The sequence below is a fragment of the Siphateles boraxobius genome, unplaced genomic scaffold (assembly GCF_051911475.1).
Source record: "Siphateles boraxobius isolate OS27281-9 unplaced genomic scaffold, OSU_SipBor_1 7, whole genome shotgun sequence".
In the NCBI taxonomy this organism is placed as follows: Eukaryota; Metazoa; Chordata; class Actinopteri; order Cypriniformes; family Leuciscidae; genus Siphateles; species Siphateles boraxobius.
Genome location: NW_027509197.1, coordinates 8,321,322 through 8,335,683, shown reverse-complemented (window position 1 = coordinate 8,335,683; position 14,362 = coordinate 8,321,322). Strand labels below are relative to the sequence as shown.

At 37.3% G+C, this 14,362-nt stretch overlaps 2 long non-coding RNA genes across 2 annotated transcripts; both read right to left on the bottom strand.

The window, feature by feature from the left end:
- Positions 1 to 3,575: 3,575 nt before the first annotated feature.
- LOC143723166 (uncharacterized) lies at positions 3,576 to 4,830 on the bottom strand. The gene is made up of 2 exons (XR_013197059.1): positions 4,712 to 4,830; positions 3,576 to 4,603 (listed from the first exon to the last, which is right to left on the bottom strand). It is a non-coding gene; the product is annotated as an uncharacterized LOC143723166 (long non-coding RNA).
- Positions 4,831 to 5,214: 384 nt separating this feature from the next.
- LOC143723165 (uncharacterized) lies at positions 5,215 to 13,995 on the bottom strand. Its single transcript, XR_013197058.1, has 4 exons — positions 13,621 to 13,995; positions 6,185 to 6,495; positions 5,950 to 6,006; positions 5,215 to 5,337 (listed from the first exon to the last, which is right to left on the bottom strand). It is a non-coding gene; the product is annotated as an uncharacterized LOC143723165 (long non-coding RNA).
- Between the last annotated feature and the right edge of the window lie 367 nt (positions 13,996 to 14,362).

The following is a 14,362-nucleotide window of genomic DNA, read 5'->3' as shown; positions in this document are numbered from 1 at the left end:
GCCTCAGAAAAAGACATAAGGGCCTATGGTGTGCATCTTGAGACTAAACAATGGCATTGACATAAAATATTTCAGTGCAAGTTGTTTTGGTAACACTTTAGATTACAACCCGGAAGGTACTGCGTAATTAACACGAATAAGTATCTATTAAGCCTATACAGTATGTATTGGTACACCATTATTATAAAAAGGTATGCAGTGTATGTTCTTGCTAAATTGCTCCCAAATATAATATTGTTGTATCATGATAGTATAAGTACCCCTTAGTTCTATAATACTTACAGTATAAATCATTTTGTTTATTCTCCTGGTTGTTACTCCTTTATTCCCCAAACTTTACATACTGTTCCTTTATACTTACATGCAAGTACTTTATAGGTACACTACAATTACCAAAGGTTACACTGTAAAATCGCTTTAATTACACAGTACTTTCCGGGCTGTAATCTAAAGCGTTACCGTTGTTTTCAGTTAAAACAACTCAATAATGTCATGATCCTGGTTCTTTTCTCTTTTCTCTCTTTTCTCTCTGTCTCCATCTGCAGGCTTCTCTCTCTTCCTATTCCTCTTGCTCACACACATCTCTTATCACTCATCTCCTTCAGCTGGTTCTCGTTCTCTCTCATCTTCGCACCTGCTCTCTATCTCCTGTCATTAGTCTCTCTATTTCTAGTTCTCTCTTTCTCCTCTTCTCTGTCAGATTATTATTGACCGTCACGTATGCTATTTACTATAGTGGTTGATCTACAGAAGTCTTGTCCTGTCCTGTCCTTTTCTTTGCTGTCTGATTATTATCTGCTGTATGTTACCTGATTTGTGCTGTGCCCAGTTTCATGGTGTGGAGAGTTGCCGAGAGGTCGACGCCTCACCTGTATCCCTGGTCTCGCCTCACACGAGCCTTTCGGACCTGCCGCTTGAGCATCTCACAGCCTCAACCAGAGAATTATTGTGAACTATCGGCCATAGCGGCTTTGCCTTGTTTCTATTAAAGAACTGTTTCACCTGCTATTCGCCTTCTGGATTCTCTCCCTCTGCATCCTTGACAAATAATGCATTTAATCTGCTACTAGGTTTAAACATTATCTGTGGAACCAGGGTATATAATCCTAATATGATACAAATCGAAACTTGAATTGAAACTGTAAAGAGACCTCACAGCTCAGGACTGTTCCCACTCTGACCTCTAGTGTTCAAAATGGGACTGACAATTTTACTCAAATCTGAATTGAAAAGGAGGAAAATAATCTACAAATGTGGTCAGTTTTTTGTCCAGAGATTTAGGTTTTATTTTGCATGATCTGTTTGCCTTGGTCTATCTCAAGTAGGATTCCACACCACTGTTAAGGTGCTTATTATAAAAACTGTTCCATTACCAAAATACAACAGAAGTAGGCTACAGTAGAAAAGTAAAAATGAACAAATACAGTAGTGGTATTTTTGTTAGCCATCAAATGCTTTCCGCATTGGCACACTTAAGTGTGATTTCTTATCAGTGCAAAAGAGACTTAAAATACTCTGTTGATTTTAATCTTACATATAAGTGTTATACATCATTCGATCCTGTTAAGTGTCAATTTTTTTGTGTATACTCACAATAAAAACAAAGTGTTGTGCTTTTTGTCAAATAAAGAGAAATAAACATGATGCGAGCTTTGCCTTCTCTCTGTCAGTGAAGTCGCGTCCGTTTGAAAACGCGTCCGAAAATCAACTGTAACTCCGCGAATACTTGTCACACAGGCACGAGATGTTTTTCTTGATGAAGCTTGAACTCTCTTCTTTTAAATGAAGTAATTTATATAAAAAACAAATATTCTCAGTTAATGTAATCTGTATGAAAAGAGAGAGGTGTCAGTCTTTTTCTTTTCAGCTCATTATACCTCATTACGTGTTAATTTGCCACGCCCACGGAGAGCGCGCGGTATTCAAACGCAAATGATCTGAGGCAAGCCATGCAAACATGTCAACGCCCACATCAGCTGATAAAACAGATCAAGTTTAATAAGAATCATGTAGTTTACCTCGTCTTGCTGCGCTGTGAGGAATAATACTATCTAATAATCCTGGAACATTACCTCAGAAGTGCTGGTAGTTTCATTTCGAGGAGCAATGGATCCAGCTGATGTAGAAAGTTATTTATTAAGTGCGTTGTTCTAATCGCGATATTGAATAGTGTCTGCAAACCGCAAAAAGACTGTTTAAATATGAATTGCTGTCTGTGTGTGAATGATGAATGAACGACACAGGCGTGCACGCTGTTGTTTACTACAGTTCTACAGCGCGTGTATTTGCCGTTCATTCACTCTCGCACCTAATTAGTAAACATTATTTTTACTTGAACACATCCAAACTATTTTGCTATAGCCTACTGAGATGAGTAGATTTAGACTGAAATATGTTGAAATAAAATGTCTGTATAAGCAACAAACTGCAAATTAACATATATCATAATATATCTATAATATATTAACATATATCAACATATATCATGTTATGTTACATACTAAATATGAATGTTTAGACAATATTTCGTTGATTAGTTTTGGATAGATTACTGTAAAAAAGACTAAATAGGTAGCTTTTGTTCACCAATTTCTGCTCATAATTATGTTAAATATACTATAGAATGGGATGTTTTGTCAAAAATAAAGTAGGCAGGCTATATTGGATTATCAACTAAGATGTTATTATAGTGTTTGTTCCAATATTCAAACTAATGAATCCTTACCTTTGAAATACGTATGATAAAACGTATACTTTTTACAAAGAAAGAATACACTTGAAATATTGTTAAAATTGTAAGTGTTGCTGTAATTGTAACCTATTTGTAATTGGTTACAATTTGTAATTGTAATATATATATATAAATATATATATATATTATTTTGTCCTCGCATTCTTTGGTACCCAGTGACACACCTGTGTGAAAGGCTCATTATGCGGCACATTATCCGGTTATTGTCTTCTCAGGTGTGAACACGCCTCCACGCATATTGCCTTTCCAAAAAAAAAAGTGTCTTATAAAATTTAAATCAATGTATTGTTTTGTGTAAATGATTAGGCTGGATGATTTTCAGATAATTTTGAAGCAAAAACTCTAGGCAACAACATCCATTAGTCAAAAGTCTTGTGGACACATATTTAGTATGTGTTTTGTGGCCTTATTTCAGAAACTTTAAGTTTTAGTTTTTTCAATTACCATGCATAAACAATATTCTCTCAAAAATACAAACATGTACATACATCTTGCTCACATATTATGGTAGCCCTGTTTGTGCTAAATAGAGTGTAATAACACCTTTGCCATGTTTATAAGCAACTGAAGAAAGCACAAATGTCAGGGCATGTCAAAACATCTCAAGGACCCCAAAAACACCTTAGACCCCAGAGGGTTAATAATAAGACACCACAGTAAAAAAATAAATCAATGTTTCCCGTAACTGAGATGACAACAAAAAAGCATGTGCACCAATTTCAGCATAGCAGCCTTGACCACAACACACCACAGATGTCAAAAACTTGTTGGCCTCATCTCTCACAATCACCAGACAGTATTCAAATTTCTTTGAAAGTCCTCAAGTAGTCACTGGTCACTTAGTTAGTTTTATTCATTGTTTAGTTTGTTGGTTAAAGGTGCAACACAATCTGCACACATTTAATAACTGTAACAACTACAGCATTTTCTCTATAGTTATAAAGAGGTCAGTTAACCACTGTTGCTAGATCACCACAGAGCTGTTGAAACCAGGGTGACATTGTCACTAGATTAAGAGACTTCAGTTTGACAAATAAGCCATTTGCTCTTGCAAACAGTTGTACAATGATAGAAAACATTAATATCAAGTGTACAGGTTTTCAAAGATAACTTTCAGCATATGAAGTATTTGCATTGACAATAATAATAATAATATAAATTCAAATATATACACAAACACATACTGCTTGCAGCACTACTCAGAATGGTCACACATTATATTATATGTCTTTAACTATGTACTTAAATTTAGAAAAATAGCAACACTGTTTTTTTGCATTTTCTGTTGCAAAACACTTGTGCTGCTATTGATGCGGGATTCAGGTAAGGTTAGGGACAGGTTTAGTAATATGGGTATATGTTTAAGGGTGGGTTAAGATGTAAGGGAAGGGTAATTATAGATGTAATTACAGAAATTAATTACAGGTGTATTTATATGCAGATGTTTTCAAAAATAAGTACAATGTAAAAAACAATTAAGTATACAATAAGTGCATTGTAGAATTTGCAGCAGTTAGTTAGTAAATAGTAGTTAAATGCACTTAATATAAAGTGGGACCCACAGAACAGTACAATAATAATAAAAATTGTTATGTTGCTAATAGATACCACAAATACAAATACAAAATGTGTTCTGACATTTTACACAGCAATTTCACTGTCAGTGGTAAGCAAAGATTTCAGCGGTGACCTATCAAAAATGTACAACATCTACACTTAAAACATATGAACAGCAACAGAAAAAAAATCACTTAACCATAAACCGAAAAAATTAAGGTTTTTGTTGAGGGAACCAAGGTGGTGTTAACTTCCGGTTTGGCCTACAACAATGCATCATCACTTCACTTATTTCTAAGGAAAAACAGAGGTAGTTTATTCACTGCGGCATCATCATGGGTTTTCACCTCTTTACAAATTAAGGGGCCGTTTAATTGTATTATCTGACATCCTTCTACCCACCTGTGACCTTTTATTTCCTTGAATTATAAGCTGCCTTATTTGCATAGATGGGCTCTTCTGCAAAACAGAGCAAAATCTGATTAGGTAGTAGCATTTCAAAGGATTATTCTTATTTTTTTTCACACTGTATGCTCAGTGTTCTGTTCCTGTTTTGCCTGCTTTAGTTCTCTAGTTTGTTTCCCTGATTATAAATTAGTTCCCACACCTGTTCCATTTTATCCTTGATCACATGTATTTAACCCCTGTGTTTTGTTCAGTTCTTTGTCCAGTATCGTCATATCACATATTAACCAAGTTTCTGGATTTTCAGGTTTTGTCATTTTGGAGCATTACCAGACTAGTTCATATTGACATTAATTATAATGGAAAAGAGGAAAGAACGATATGTAGGATTAGTATAACATGAGGGTGAGTGTGTGATGCATTGAAAATATATATTTTTTTTTTAAGTAGACCTATGATTAATATATAAGAGAGAAATAATAAAATACAATAAAACTAACCTGAAGTGCAGCAACACTTTTTTCTACATTTAAAGATGAAAATAGTGGCTACAATTAAGAGGATTGCAAGTGCTGAGCACACAGGTATTGCGATCAATGCTGTGCCAGGAACGCGGGTTTCTACTGCGAAAGGAAAAGAAAGAAAACAAGATCTGTATGATATATGTATATATGTAGCATTTTCCAGTACATTGTAGTCATGTTGATTTTGTATTTTTGCTACTCTGTTGCTTAAGGCTATGTTATTAAAAAATCGTATTTTATTTTATTTTGGAGCCTTTTTCAGCCCGTACCACACCCGCGACAAACGCTGCCTATTGGGTGATCAGAAACATGACTTGCATAGTTAATGTGAGGCAAAGGGGTGGGAATATGAAAGATATTTCCTAAACAAAACCTTGTGCTGTTCCTTATTTTATAATACTGTTACAGTGTTATTCAGGCCTTGGAATGAATGAATTAATTAATTAATTAATTAATTATTGATATGACCTCTTTAAAATGTTTAACTATACTTATTCTTCATGGGGAAGTGACATGTTGCTTTGCATCTTGCATAATATCCACCCATCATTTTAAAAGTTTTTGTCATGAATTTGTTGGTGACTAAGCAAAGTGTGAAAAGGCTATTAATCAACATTTTCTTTGTTATATGAATGAGGCATTCATTTTTATAAGGAGTAGAATGTGCTTTTAATCTAATGTTCACATTAAATGATGTGAATGAAAAGGTACCTGATGGTTTCAGTGTTGTGGTGTACAGTGTGCTGTTTGGTGGTTCAGTCTTCAAGTCTTCAGCAGAAAAAAACAAATGATCAGATTCATTACCAAAGAATACACATTCCTTACAGAATAGATTGATAATATTGTAATTGACTATAGCTTCTACCAAAGATAATCACTCGATCATCCTATTGTCTGATTATCTTGAGAAATGACCTTAAGTAATTTGTAAGATATAGAACGATACCATTAAGTACTTGAAGAAAAACGTGCTCAGTCTCCATCCTTAGATCATTGAAAATGATGGTGCAAGAGTAGTTCCCAGAGTCTTCATCTTTAATATCTTCAATGTGAAGTGTACCATTCTCCATTATTTGCATCCCAGTTCTCTTGCTAAACATTTCATTTTTCAATGCTTTTCATTTAGATTGATCCTGGCCAGCAGAATGGTTTGGTTGATTGTGTGGTATTTCCATTCGATTGAATGAATGGTTCTCAATGAAAATTCATGGAGATTAAATATTACAGTCTGTCCCTTCTGTATGGATGTGTGTATACCTTTTACAAGAGAGATAATCAAGATATTAATCGATTAAAGCAGACATGTTAATGGCACATATTGCAGTCAAACCATTCATTTTAGAACAACATTCCTAAATATGTCTTTATTAAAACATTTAACAATGACCAACATGTTGAAATGATTGGAGATGGTTTGCTTCAGAATTGAGTTTAAAAAGCTTTTGCACCAGTACATGTTAGGAGTCAATGAGACAACATGTAGCAGTTAGTTAATGAGCGTGGATGGAAACATCTGTGAAAACTGTGGAACAAATCTAGTGGATGATTGGAAGATGATATTTAGTATGTGTTTTGTGGCCTTATTTCAGACACTTTAAGTTTAAGTTTTTTCAATAACCACGCATAAACATTATTCTCTAAAAAATACAAACATGTACATGCATGTTGCTCACATATTAAGGTAGCCCCGTTTGTGCTATATAGAGTGAATTTACACCTTTGCCATGAACATGTTTATAAATAACTGAAAAAAGCACAAATGTCAGAGCATGTCAGAACACCTCAATGACCCCAAGAACCCCTCAGACCTCAGAGGGTTAAATGAAGTAATTTTTATAAAAAACAAATATTCTCAGTTTATGTAATCTCTATGGAGAGAGAGCGCTGTCAGTCTTTTTCTTTTCAGCTCATTATACCTCATTACGTGTTAATTTGACACGCCCACGGAGAGCGCGCGGTATTCAAACGCAAATGATCTGAGGCAAGCCATGGAAACATGTCAACGCCCACATCAGCTGGATTATAAAACACATCAAGTTTAATAAGAATCATGTAGTTTACCTCGTCTTGCTGCGCTGTGAGGAATAATACTATCTAATAATCCTGGAACATTACCTCAGAAGTGCTGGTAGTTTCATTTCGAGGAGCAACGGAAAAAGACAGCAAAAAGACTGTTTAAATATGAATTGCTGTCTGTGTGTGAATGATGAATGAAGGACACAGGCGCATGCTGTTAATTACTAGTTATACAGCGCGTGTCTGTGCCGTTCATTCACTCTCGCACCTACATTAGTAAACATGTTATTTTTACATGAACACATCCAAACTGTATTGCTATAGCCTACTGAGATGAGTAAAAAAAGACTGAAATATGTTGAAATAAAATGTCTCTATAAGCAGCAAACTGCAAATCAACATGTACAGTATATGCTAATCATAAACATGATACAGGTATGTTACAGACTAAATATGAATGTTTAGAAAATATTTCGTTGATTAGTTTTGGATAGATTATAAAGTTTTTACTGTAAAAAAAAACTACTGCCACATTAAATAGGTAAGCTTTTATTCGCCAATTTCTGCTCATATGTTAAATATACTATAGTATGGGATGTTTTGTCAAAAATAAAGTAGGTATATTGAATTATCAACTAAGATGTTATTATAGTTATTGTTCCAATACCTTTGAAATACGTATGATAAAATGTATACTTTTTCAAAGAAAGAATACACTTGAAATATTGTTAAAATTTTAATTGTTGCTGTAATTGTAACCTATTTGTAATTGATTACAATTTCTATACATATATATATTTATTTTGTTGCATTTTTTTTGGTTGCCAGTGACACACCTGTGTGAAGGCTCATTATGCAGCTCATTATGCAGCTTATTATCCGGTCATTGTCTTCTCAGGTGTGAACACGCCTCCATGCATACTGCCTTTCCAAACAAAAATTGTCTTAAAGTGTCTATAAAATTTAAATCAATGTATTGTTTTGTGTAAATGATTAGGCAGGATGATTTACAGATCATTTTGAAGCAAAAACTCTAGGCGACAACATCCTTTAGAGCAGGGGTCGGCAACCTATTTGTCATAAAGTGCCATTTTTAAGTTTCCGAGTTCATCACTGTGCCAATAACCCCCCCCCCCCCCCCCCCCATGCATAAATAAACATAAACATATTTTAAATATTCATAATGGCTAACACAGAAATAGTACAGAAATTAAAATGTTTCTCATGAAATTTGTTTTAGATTTGTCATCTTTGTTTTCAGGCAAAGACTTTGAAGAACAGATTGGACCTGTTCATTCGTGTTTTTACTGACTTCTTTCAGTTTTGTTAAAAGTGTTACACTTCCACTTGGCAACATAACTGCATCTCACTACTTTTAATGAAGACAACTGTGTGTTGAGCTTCATTATGTAAGCTAAACTTTCAGTTTCATTTGCGCAGTTTGCACGTCGGCTTGCTGAAGAGATGCGTGTTGCAGCAGCGCTGTCATATCTATAAACCGGGAGCCGTTATAACACTCGCATGTTTTTTTTTTTTTACCAATTTGGGAGGAGTAAAATTTACATTTGTGACTTCAACAAGCATATATAGGCTAATGCATATATGCATTTTGTACATTTTCATCTGGAATATGTAAAAGTGTGCTCTCAATCAGAGGGCATTTGTCTCACGATTGGATAACTTTCCAATCAGAGAAAAAACATGAAGTGATCAGGTACGATAGATCGGGGCAGATCGGGGCATAGGCGAGGGGACTCCACCTCATTTGAGGCACTTGAGTCTCGACCGCGCATCTAGAGCGCTGTCAGCCGGCAGCTCGACGGCACACGGCACGCTGAACACTTAAACCTTAATAAGAAAGGCAAGACGAACAGCGTGCCGACGTAGTCATGCTCTCAGAGAGAACATAAACCACCCACGAGCACAGTTTCAGCACACTTAAGCCCTGGCATGTGAAACAGTAATCGTGGCCGTCAGATGAGGATAGGAAAAGTCTGAATACAGAAACACACGGTTTGAATGACGTCTTGAAAAAGACGCAGTGTCAAACCGTGTATGCCGTGTATCTTTCAGGAAAAACTGCTCTCTCTGGTGCTGAAGCACCCAGGGATGACCGCGGCTACACAACAGGACGATAGTGCAAGCCTGATATGAGCACACACATTCTCATTGAAGGCGCAACATTCTGAGCTGTGAAAACAGCTGTTTTGCCGGCTCTCTGTGAGATCGCGGCCAGTGCTGTCTGCGCTGTAACACCAACACCAGCTTTGAAGAGCCGTTCTCCTGAAGAGCAGACTCGTTTTCGTCTTTTGAAGTTTAACACTGTCAAAAGATTGTAGAGCAGGAACAGTAGAACCACTCGGCTCCGAAGCGAAGACAATATGAGATGCACCTGTTGCTCGTTATATGCTCGTGCTGCAAGCAGAGCAGCTGATGCAATTATCGCATGCCAATGTGCATTGGCTCGTTTTAATACGCTTCCCCCTCTTAACTCCTAACCCTAACGCACCAAGAGGGGGGGCAAAGGGCACAGGTGGGAGAGGCTGTTCCAGGACCAGTGGCAGCTGTTCCAGGGGAACGAAACGTTCTGGAGAGATGAACCTCTCCAGCCGTGAAAATTTTCCTCTGGAGCAGTCCCATGATGAGACGCTAAAACACGCTTCGATCAGGTCTGTACTATCGACGGACAGCCTCTCCATCCTGAGCGAACACTCTCCTATTCTTATTTTGCTATAATAAAAGATAGGTTGTATCGAGTGACCCAAAACACTCAGACAAAAGAAGATACAACCCAATTATTAGTACCACAAAGCTGCCGGGAAATGCTTTTCCAGGCGGCTCACTGCAATCCTATGGCCGGGCATTTAGGAATGGCAGCCACGTTAAAATGACTAATGACCCAATTCTTTTGGCCAGGCATTCACGATAACGTACGTCGATGGTGTGCGTTGTGAATGTCAGCTGGTAAACCCACCGACTGTCCCGAAAGCCATTGCGCCCTCTTCCATTGATGCAGGTCCCCTTCAAACGAATTGGTATGGACCTCATCCGCACGGGGACATCGCTTTGCATTAGTCTTGGTGGACTATGCAACGCGATATCCCGAAGCAGTTGCACTCCACAGCATCTCCGCAAAGAGTGTGGCGGACGCGGTGTTTCGTTTCATCTCCCGAGTGGGACTTCCGAAAGAAATTCTCACTGATCAGGGGACAGCGTTCATGTCACGTACGTTATGCGAACTGTACAAATTTTTGGGGATTAAATCGATTCGCACTAGTGTCTATCACCCACAAACGGACAGGCTAGTCGAACGGTTTAATTGCACATTGAAAACAATGATTCATAAGTTAATTCACGAGGATGCTAAAAATTGGGATAGATGGTTGAAACCCCTCTTGTTCAATGTGTGCGAGGTCCCGAAAGCCTCCACGGGGTTTTCCCCCTTCTACTTCTTTACGGTCGTCAGCCCCGCGGGGCACTTTAGGCAAACAATAACATTTGAGAATGAAGCGAGGATGTGGCTTGAAAATAATGTTTTAATGCACTGCACGCGGCGAAGGAGCATCGCAAGTCACTTCAGGAGGAGGTGTGCATTAATGTTGCTAAACAGTGGCATGCTCATCATCCAAAAAAAATACCAACGATCCATCAGGTATCATCCCAAAATGCACAGTGCAGCTGACTACGGCAGCTGGTTTAGTCCAAAAATTGTTTGGTTTAGTCCAAAATTTGGTGCGCACCCGAGTGCGATTGCTGCTTTCTCACCTGCCCAAACGAATCGCACCAAGGGGGAAAATGAAGTTTTAATTTTTGCGGTCTAGTGTCTGGCCATCAGATGGGTCTGACGGGAGAGAGAGCTGGAAGGCGAGCAGCACGTAAGTAGGTGAAGTGCATCGGGAGAGAAAGTGCTTATATTGCTCAAAATTATTAGCGAAGTGGCAAGGGCCTTTTGAGGTCACAGAGCGAATAGGAGATCTCAATTATGAAGTGACTCGGATGGATGGGGAGGGGCACGCCAGATATACCACCTCAACCTCCTCAAAAAATGGAGTGAAGAGGAATCAGTGACGCTAGCGAAGGTAGTGAGTGGAGAGCTGATTTAGTAAAACTACAAGCTGAATTTGCGGACGTGTTTTCGACCCTACACGGCCGAACCAATTTGATCCAGCACCATATTGAGACAGAGCCGGGAGTGACAGTGCGCACTCGGCCGTACCGACTGCCTAAACACAAAAAAAGTCGTTCAGGCAGAATTGGAATCTATGCTGGACTTGGGGTAACAGAAGAGTCACACAGTGACTGGGCGAGCCCGATAGTTCCAAAAACCGACGGCTCGGTGCGACTACCGCAAAGTGAATGATGTGTCAAAATTCGACGCATATCCAATGCCTCGGATTGACAAGCTACTAGATCGGCACGGCTCGATTTTACTCGACATTGGACTTTTGTCCAACAAAAGGATATTGGCAAATCCCCTTAACTCCAATGTCCTAAGAAAAAACAGCCTTCACTATGCCGTTCGGATTGCACCAATTTGTTACACTTCCTTTTAGGTTGTTTGTGGCACCAGCCACGTTTCAGCGACTCATGGACCAGGTGCTTCGGGCCCATGCCACATATGCCACTGCTTATCTAGATGACATCATCATCTATAGTAACGACTGGCAGCGGCATATGGGTCATTTGTGGGCTGTCCTGAGATCGCTGAGACTGGCTGGTCTGACGGCCAAATAGATCAGTGTGTGCCTGCCTGCCATCTTTATTGAAGTTTATTGAAAAAGTTGTGTAAAGAGTTTGTTTAAGAGAGGGCGCTGAGCGCAATTATTATTTTGAAGTATTATTCTAATAAACAAGATCCACAGCAAGCCGACCCCGTCTCCTTCCTTCTAGAAAATATGAACTTTGCTACACTGATTACACGTTTAATATGTCCTATACTGTATGTTTGGTGGACTTTGTGCACAATAAATGGTTCTATCAAACTAGACTCATTAGTGAGACATGTACATGCTTAGCCACATCCGTTGAGACCTTTCACACAAAGACAAAAATGTAGGCCACTTTAAAACAGAGGCTCAAGACGGAAAAAAGCTATTGTCACTCCGATAAGTCATTAATTAAAACCCAAATATTAATTTCCATCTTATAGGCATCTTAAAGGCAGTCATAACCCAGCTAACAGTTCATGGAATATTTTTTTCAGATTAAAAAAAAAATTATACTTGTTTCAGAACGTTCAGAGAACATTAAATAGTAATGGTCCTATAATGTCTGCAAAATTATACAATAGAATGTTTCTGTCACATTATGTTCAACCTAGTTCCTTTGTCATGGACTTTTAGTTTGTTTTCATCTTCATCATTTGTTCCTTTGTTCAGTTTTCTCGCTCCTCATCATTAGTTAATATGTGTCAGCTGTGTTCTATTAATCATCCTCATTTGTGTTTGCTATATAAGTTGGCTATGTTTAAGTGTGTGTTGCTGAACCTGTTTGCCTGTCTTCTGGATTGTAATTAAATATTTGTATTGGATATTCTATATTCTTTGTCTGCCTTTATTTAACAATTTTTTTTAAACATTTAAAGAACTGGACATTTTTAACATTCAGAGAATATTCAGAAATTACACTTTTTTGTTACTCTGTAAGCAACCTTACCGTAACATTCTTTGAACATAATTTTGTTTGCCCATTTTAGGCAAACAAATTTATGTTACATCTTCCCCAACTAGTCATGATCAACATCTTTCCTAAAATGGGTTGTTGTTATATGATTAGAGGCTTATATGAAAACTTCAACCACCCAAAATACATGCTTAAAAATGAAGTATGCAAAAGAGAGTTTTCCCAGTGAGGCCATTGAATAAACATTTTGGGCTACACCAAAGGACCCTTCAGTGAAAAGTTCTTAAAAGAACCATTTTATCTTAGTGTGAAGAACATTTTAATTTTCCGAAGAACCTTTTTCCACTAAAGAACATTTTGTGCAATTGAAAGGGGGTGTTCATTATGGAGCCATAGATGCCAATAAAGAACCTTTAGAAAAGCAATGTGTCCACATCTCTGTGTTTAAATTCACCGCTGAAACCTGTGATCCTAAATAACGTATGTAATAAATCTGCTTTCATCTATAAAGACTGATTATTGCTTATTTCTTTGGAAAATAAATCACATTTGGTACTACTTAACAGCATCGTATTATAGTAAAAATGATACTTTGTTTTCTGAATAAAGATTAATGTTAAGAAAACCCATGAGTTACATTCAGCAAATGTTCATAAAACAGATTGACAGGCTGTCATAAAACAACATTTAATGTTTAACCATAACCCAACATAAAAATAATATACATAAGGGTATAACTCTTACCCAAAGTAAGCTGCAAGAGAGAAAACAAGATGATGCACTGATAATTTTTCATCCCCTCTGAAATCCACCGTAAAGAAACGTGTCTGACATCAAGGCTAAAATTGCCAAATACCTGCTGTCTTGACTGTTCAACAAAAGTGTGCTCTACTTTTGTAACATCCTGATGGCGGAAAGTGCTACAAAGTAGAGCTGTTTTTTCTGGATACACTGTATTTGACTGAATTCTTGGTGTGTGTACCCCCCTTGAAAACCATGTCACATGTATTTTTTATTTTTTATTTTAATTTTTAATTTTTTTGTGCATTAAGTGTTTTCTTTTCATACTGACCCCTACAGGGCTAAGAATGACAGTGAAGAGAAAGAGTCTCATACGGCTTATCTGATCGCAATATCACAAAAAAAAAACATTTAATGTGCTTAATTGAGCTTAAGGCATGAACTTATAAGCAGATTGCAAAATAAAGTCAATAATATTTTTAAATATTATAAAGCAACTTATGGTCAATAATACAACGCAGATCATTGTAAGAGATTTGTATGTAATTGTATGTATGGTGTGGTCTTGAAGGAAATGCTTAACTTCCTGTGCCAAACAATAATCAACTGTCAGAAACCAAACATCACATCTTTGAACACAAGACGGTATGATTAATTGTGTTATTAGCATTTAAACATATATGTATGTGAACATACATACATATAAAGAGGAATTAACAACAATTAGATAGTTTTGAGGAACTTT